Source organism: Micrasema longulum, unplaced genomic scaffold (assembly GCF_059751315.1).
Source record: "Micrasema longulum isolate JH-2025_06_02 unplaced genomic scaffold, ASM5975131v1 h1tg000173l, whole genome shotgun sequence".
NCBI lineage: Eukaryota > Metazoa > Arthropoda > Insecta > Trichoptera > Brachycentridae > Micrasema > Micrasema longulum.
The window spans coordinates 61,589-69,902 of NW_028277378.1; positions in this window are offsets into that span (position 1 = coordinate 61,589).

The following is an 8,314-nucleotide window of genomic DNA, read 5'->3' on the forward strand; positions in this document are numbered from 1 at the left end:
CGTTAGCTTATAAATTTAATAAAATAATCTCTAAATAATTTTACAAAATAACTGCCTTTTTTTACATACTACATTAGTGTGCAATAACTGCAAAAAATTTAAAATGTAATATTATCTCTTAATTAGTATACATATTTTATAATAATAATAATAAATCAACAATTCAACAATTTTTATAATAATGTATTTAATATATTTTTAATTCAAATGTTTATTTATGAATTATTATCGTATTTAATGTATTTAACAAGTATCTTACGTACCGAAGTAAAAATATCAAAAGAATTTACTGGTTAAGACTTTGTCCTTAAAAAAAAAATTGAAACTCCGAAAAAATAACATATTGTTTTCCATCTAACAGATGTGTGTTTGCATTTTTCATTGCATGATCCATATTAGATATCATATCTTTATAATCTTTGATAACTCGGCACCTAAGCGTTTTGATCAATTTTGAGTTTTCAGTCCACAATATTTGTACTTACATTAATTTTGTGAAACTTCTCGAAATTGCGAATAGTTTGCGGGAACAACAGGAATCAAATTGTAAGTGGACTATTCTTAATTCTATGGGTAAGTGTTTTAAATTCAATATTTGTTTTTCTGTTTTTCAAATAATTATTAATGACCCATCTCCGCAAAACAATAATTTGATTACGCGTATGTACCATTCGATATCAAAGTCTATATAAGATCAAAAAAGTCTAGACATATTCCTTTATTAAATTTTGAAGCCCTATTAGATTAATTTATTTGCGTGAAGAGAAATAAATATTATTCGGAAGAGTTTTGAGAACTTCCGTGTTTACATAAATAAACCGATAGCAGCGCCTCTAGCGGCTACTACATCAACTACAATAATCCGGAACCAAAATATTAGTAGCGTGAAAGAAAAACATAACCTCAAAATATTTTAAATTAACACTTTCGTATTAGAATCTAACTAGAATTTAAATGATCGTGAAATTTTTGCTGCATATTAAAAAACGTTATGCATAAACACAGGTAGAAATAAATAACTAGATAATCTTGCATTCGCTCCGCAGAAAACCTACCACGTGGCGGCAAATGTTCAGCTCTGTTGCCAAATTTACAGATGTTATGTTATTTTTTACGAGTCAATTCTTGTATAATTAATAGAGTGGGAGTGAAGTATTAAGCAATGTTATGTTTATGTTATATTTAGTTCCATTATGAACTCGAATTATCTTTTAGGGGCTGTTAAACGGAATTGGGTATAGATACGTATTAAAATACTTGAAAGTATTGTAACGCTTATCATTTGATTAGGTGCTTGCATTAATGAGTAGTTTAACATATCTGAAAATATTTTTTTTCTTCTTTTAGTTACTTGTTACTAACTATGGCCTTTTACTTCCTAATAGCAATGGAACATAACTCATATTAGCTGTATTCTATCAAAGTAAAATAACTAACCCCACGCGGTTAATATTTAAATTTAATGTACTAATTAAATTATTTTACTGCAATTAACCTAATGTAAAAAGCCCATTTAACGTAAATGAACATTATTTTATTTTATAAGGACCTTTTCAGGCACAGGAAGAAGACAAAGAAGCATAGTAGGTACTTAAAATGGCACACCCATTCTCAAGTTGATTCTAAAAATCTGAACATTAAAAATAGTATTACACGAAATGTATATTTATTCTAAGTAAAATAAAGCAAGAAACATAAAAACATTAGGTATTAGCATTTTTCAAATTTAAATCATGATTGTTATAATCTCACTCTAAAAGCTAGTTTTTGCACGTATGGACTTATCTTCTATAAACACATATAAAAGGTGTTCATATGTGTGTCTTCGATAGACTTAATAACTACTGGACCGATTTACTAGCGGTTTTCAGCAAAATGATAAACATCAGCATATTAAAATTTTCAATATTTTTAGTAGAAAAAAAGTTGAGAGCGTCAATGTTTTATTAATCGTAACCAGGGCTGCATTTGACGAGATCGCATATAAGTAACAAAAAAAAATGGAAGGATGTTGTTTTTTTTCTATCATAACATAAAAGCATTATGAAGCAAACTTTGTAAGTATACTTAATAATTACAAATTTTAAAACTTTTTATTTGATTATTAATTAAAACTAATGTCTGAGCACCCGATGACAAACTATTTATGAATATTTTATCGGGACAAAATATATTTTAATACTTTGATTTCTTTATAATGTATTAATATTGTAATAATGTGTATATTTTATTGAATAAAGACTCTATGAAAAAAAAAAGTTTTATCTAGAGAGGAAACGCGGTCTGACTTTTTTCGTACAAACGTGGGTATATATAATTATAACGTTAGGGATAATTTACAAATTATTGTGCGTACATTATTTAGGTCTGGTAAATAACTCTTGCGTAAGTCTGAGTTTTGAATTTATAATTACTTTTTATTTTTAATGCAAATGACTTTATGTAGTATTTGTTACATTTTGTATATTTGATATATAGTATTTATATTATATTGTTATATAATATTAATGCAATTTTCCACTCTTACTTTCCTTTAATCATCCTTTACCACTCTTTATCAATTTCTTTCTTTTCCTTCCTACTATCTCCTTGTTTTGTTCATACTTATCTTACGGGTTGTTGCCTAATTCCGGGTACCACAATATTTCTAAACTGAAGGCAACTGCGGAATTATTTTTATATTTAGTATATTTATTATTTATATAGTTTAAACTTTAAGCCGTCGTCGCTTTATTACAGTATTATTTAGTGAATACATATAATTGGATGGGAGGCCCTACTATGTATATATAGTTTTTTTAAATATAAATTTAACCTGTCCATCTGTTTGTATTCGAAATAAATAAAATAAAACAAAAGTAATGTAAAAAAATAGATAATTAATAAATATCAGGTTAGTAATAATATTTTCGGCCAGTACTCGGTACGGTTATAAGGAAAATAAAATCATTGCGGTCCTTTGGTAGGTGGCAAAGTAGGCACTCTTGTTCTGCCCATATCTGGCATTGCGAAAATGCGTAGTATATAAAATTATACCTACGCATTTAACAGTCGTACTGATAAACACTATAAATCCAACTATGTTTATAGTTTCTATTAACTAGTTTCCTTTTTCTTTGCAAAGCATGATTAATGAATAAAACAGACTAAAGTAAACAAATAGCCAACTAAATAACACACCCAAGAATGTGGTGACGTCGAAATAATAATAATATTATTATGTTGTGTTCTGTTACTGGTAAATCGTCACAGGGGCGTGCCTCGGCTTCCACAGCTCCGTAGGTAAAAAAGAACTGAGTGGATAACGTAAAAATAAATGACATCGTATTTTTATTACTGTAAAATGAATTTAAAATAAAACTTTTCTTAATAAATAAAAATACATCAAAATTGAAATGTTGAAAGCGTTATTTTGGGTCGATTCGTTTTGTGTTGCTGCTATCTGAAACAAAAGTAAGAACTAAAGACATCAGTGTGCCCTAACAACATTCAGTTTGTTTATTCGTGTGTTTTTTTCCGTGAATTACAAACTTTGCACTGTCACTTTTTTTTTTTACCTTTATTATGGCCTTTTCCATTCTTGGTAATACTAGCCAGAAACAAACCGTATTTACATATGTCAAATGGGAGCAAAACAATATTACAGACAAGACAGAAAAAACAGATAAACCTCATTCATTTTTAAAATATATGGAACATAATTGATCTTAAAATTAAAATTACAACAATTGAAAACAAATCAAAAATCGCAATAATAATATGCATCATTAAGAAAAACACCCAAAACCTTGATAATACATATTTTACAACAAAAATATATTTTGAAAACATATTTGACATAGGTTTACTATTCTGGATATAAACATAATTTGTAAGAACTAATTTATATTGAAATAATAAGAGCTTAAAATATTCAAATTCAACAATAATTATTTGATGATTATATTTTACAATAAATTTGATAACATTATTTAGCAAATAATTCATATATACAATTTTAATAAGTGTTACATCATTAAAATCTATATATACATATTGTTATCAGATAAATATTTACATATTGCAGAAATTATACCCCAGTTTCTTATACATTAAAGTAACATTTGGATGTTAATTGGTAACTGTCAGAATTACAAACAAAAAAAAACCAGCCCTTCGCTGAACTGTTTATAAACAGTTAAACTTTTTTATTTTATTTAGTGTAAATTTAATATGTTTTAAATATAAATAAACCTAATTGCGAAATACAGTTTTTTTTAATTGAATTTCGCTGCATTTTATTCAAATTATATTCAATCAAATACAGATGATACTTTCATCTTCTTTTGCTTCTCTGTGGCCTTATTCTGTAATTAATTAGTTTCGTTGATTTATTCGTATCGTATGAGAAGGAACGAGAGTGAAATACGATTTCGATTGCATCAGAGTGTGATGGACATATGGCGAACGAACGAACTAAGAAACGAAATTGTGGCAAAATAAGCCTGCTGATGGATGACGGTGAAGAACGCACCGACAAAATTTCCTTTTTTGCACGACCTTTCCCACGGGATTCATTATTACTCATCATCAGAAAGGCGCCGTGGCGCAGTTGGTTAGACGGCCAACTGTGAATCTGGCGTCGCGGGTTCGATTCCCGCCAATTGCAAGAAAAAAATCCAAGAAAGATTTTTTTCTCAATTGGTCTGGGTGTTGTAGTGTATTTTGCGTTACCTCCTTCCATATCCCCTCTATCCCACCTGCTGACGAGCCTCAAAATAGAGGCTTAGCGGGTTATTCCTTTAAAAAATATATATCATTAGTAAACCAAGTGCAGTGTTTCGACAATCTGTTACAATAAGGTAAGATGATCAGTCCTACACTTCAGGTGACAATTCAGGAAAAATGAAATTTTGCAGTTTATGCAACTTTAAAAATAAATATTTAACTTATTTGATTATTTAAATTTATTTCAACAGAGAGGGAAAACACTTTTGAGAAGGGAATATGGATGTCTAGGTATATTTAGGGCTTATGACCTGTCATTGGCTAGTTTAAGTGGTCACTTTAAACACTGTGTAACATTCACCATTCTGCCCATGTTTTAACATCCACATTTCCTCAACTCTACCACCTGTTGACTTTTGTGAAGTAAACGAGCTGAAACCTTTATCACATATACTCAAACATTGTTGAATTACTACCTGGTAAAAGAAGAAATATAAAAAATGGAAAATTGTTTTCGGGCGTTGCCTAGTAGGTGATTTGGTTCAGCCGGATGAATCTCACCCACGCGATAAAGGTTTCAGCTCTTTTACTTCACAAAAGTCAACAGATGGAAGAGTTGAGGAAATGTGGATGTTCAAATATGGGCAGAATGGTGAAGTTTACAGTGTGTGTGTAAAGTGGCCACTTAAACCAGCCAATGACAGGTCATAAGCCCTGTAAATGCCTAGACTTCCATATTCCCTTCTCAAAAATGTTTTTCCTCTCTGTTGAAATAGATTTAAATATGAATAACTCCATCCTCTCCTTCAGCCAGTCTGCAAGCATTTGGACATACTCAAACATTGTTATTTGATTATTCCTATGTAATTTTGTTTTTCCACGCATTAGAGCGCATTGCAGAGTCCATTATTTTATATCAAATTTCACTATCAGACCATCTTCGATATCTATGTATAATGTATATATCTTCTAGCAGGCGCAGGCGTGGCACTGGGCACTAGGAACTAAGAATCAAGAACGCCTCTGGTATGCGCGTCCTATCTCGTATCTCCATCGGCCGGGTGGGACGGGGACGGGTAGTCGGGTGGCATGATAGTATTATAGTATGACGACATCGTGTTCGTGTTGTTGCGAACTGTTTCTAGGAAAAGCGGAGGCTCGACTGCTCGACCGCTGCGCACTGCGGGGACATGGAACATGCTAGGACCAACCCATCACCCAACCAAACCGCTGACTAATTTGACCAACCCAATCAGTGGTCAGTGGTCAGTGGTCAGTGGTCAGTGCGCTCTGCGAATCAACGCGACGCGACGTTGCGTCGATTGTTGATTTGACCGTATATATCGCCTGATTAGAGAACTTAAATGCCCCCGATTGTTTGTTTATTTATTGTTTAACTTTTTTTTTCTAACAGCTAAAGCATATTGTTATAATTAATTATGATATTTAAAAACAGAAAAACAACTCATGCGCTTCGAAAGGGACTTCAAATTTTATAAAAATAAAAATATATCGAAATATTATGCAATAATTGAAATTGTAATTAAACAGGATTTATTCATATTAACACTTTGTATTCCGGAGCCGTGTAAACACGTGATTATAAAACCACGCGTTGTGTCCCGGTCCCGTGTTTTCACGTGGTTCAGCTATAATAACAGTTCTAAATTATTAAAGCATATTAATGCATGTTTCCACTTTCCATGATGTTGTACCCCAACTCAACACAAGGCTTTTGGCCTCATAGAGTTTAGGATATGTTATTATAATTTTTTTGTAGTATGTTTCTTTTTAAGTTTTGAAAGTTGACAATAAAGGAAAAGACAAAGATGAACCTCTATCTATCAGTTGCCACCGTCACTATACTCGTATGACATATTATTCAATACGAAATCGAGATTTCAAATACATCCTTCAATGTAACACATGTATGTATTTATGCGCGTTTGTAGATCGAATTCGCAAAGTCAATGAGGTCTTTTTAGTATGAAGGCCTTGAACTCGATTTCCGATGGTTCGTTTACGCATTATCAGAACAACTTTGGATGCATGTATTCGATGTAATATCCAGCGTGGTACGTTTATATACAATTATACAATACATCACACATCTATTTATTTATTTACGCCGATAAGGCATTTACGTATACGTAACATGAATGCATATATGAAATTTAATCCATTTTGCGATCAAATTTTAAAAAATGTTATTTCTGCTAAATGAAAAATGCACGAAAATCTAAAACAATGTACCTTGCTTTGTAACAATGTGCAAATATGATGGATTTTTTTTATTAGCTAATAAATTAATTTAAAAAAATCACAAGCCGATCAGTACTATTCTTATTAAAATCTGTTAAGAAAAAAGGGAGATATAAAGAATTAAATTCTAGTAATTTGAATGGTGCCAAAAACAAACAATTCGTGACGTCATCAAGTATGACGTCTTCGGATGTTTTGTGACGTCATCGGATTGTTTTCATCAATGTCTATGGATTTTATAGAGTATTGTAGATAGCTTTCTTTTTCTATGTGTCGTTTGTTTACATTTTCGGCGTCCTGTCACTTATCAAATGCTACGAGTTGTGATTTATAATTTTCATGATAAATTGATAATTCAATTTATCATTATCATAATAAATTAATATTCAGAAGAGCTTGAAAACTATCCAATAATAAAAGAAATTCGATATGTAAAATGTAATCCGTTTTCACTTTCGTCTGTCAGTGCCTGGAACTGGAGTGTGGAGTGGGTAATATATGCAGAGACAACTCTCCTTATATTTCTATCTGTGGCCTGTGGCATTACCAACATTAAAATTAATGCATTACTCGTGAACTTCTGTGACAAAATTTAATACCAACTTGAGAAACGATCGTTTTCGAAAGACCTTTTTTTCGAAACGAAAATAATGAATAAAAATATTCATTATAAGGGTTTATATAAACACTGGGAGAATCTTTAAAAAATCTTTTATCTGTAGAGTAGGTTAAATCCGATATTCCTCCCGAGTGATAATACCCTATTGCCACCATTTAATATTGTATACCTAGTTTGTGTGTACTCTCGTTTGATCGATTTCGATTTTTTTCATAATGCCGGTTTAATCAATATAATGTACCCACTTCTTGGTCAATATAATGCACCCACTTCTCGTAGGTATGTAGAGTAAAATTGAGTTTAGTCTTCCGATCTCCGATGAGATCTTAGATGAGTAATAAGTCTAATTGTAACATGAGTCACACATTCTGTAAATTTTGCATCAAGTGGAGGTAATATTTTATTTTAAACACGCTGCACCGAATCGGCAAAATCCCGAACATTGTCGAATAGACATGCGCAGAAAAATTACCCGAAGGCCCTTTTCACACATGCCACGCCAATCCACCCGGCCCGGTAATTTTCCGGGTTCACTCTACAAAAGGTGACACGTTGTGTATACGTTTGTAGGATGAACGCGGTAAAGTTACCAGTAGGTCAATCAGAAATAACTATCGACGTGCTAATAAACGACGTGATAACAATTTCTCACAATGGATGTTTATCATATTCGCGATTACAGTGGAAATTCCGTGAACACCCAATATTAAATGTCAAAATATTTAC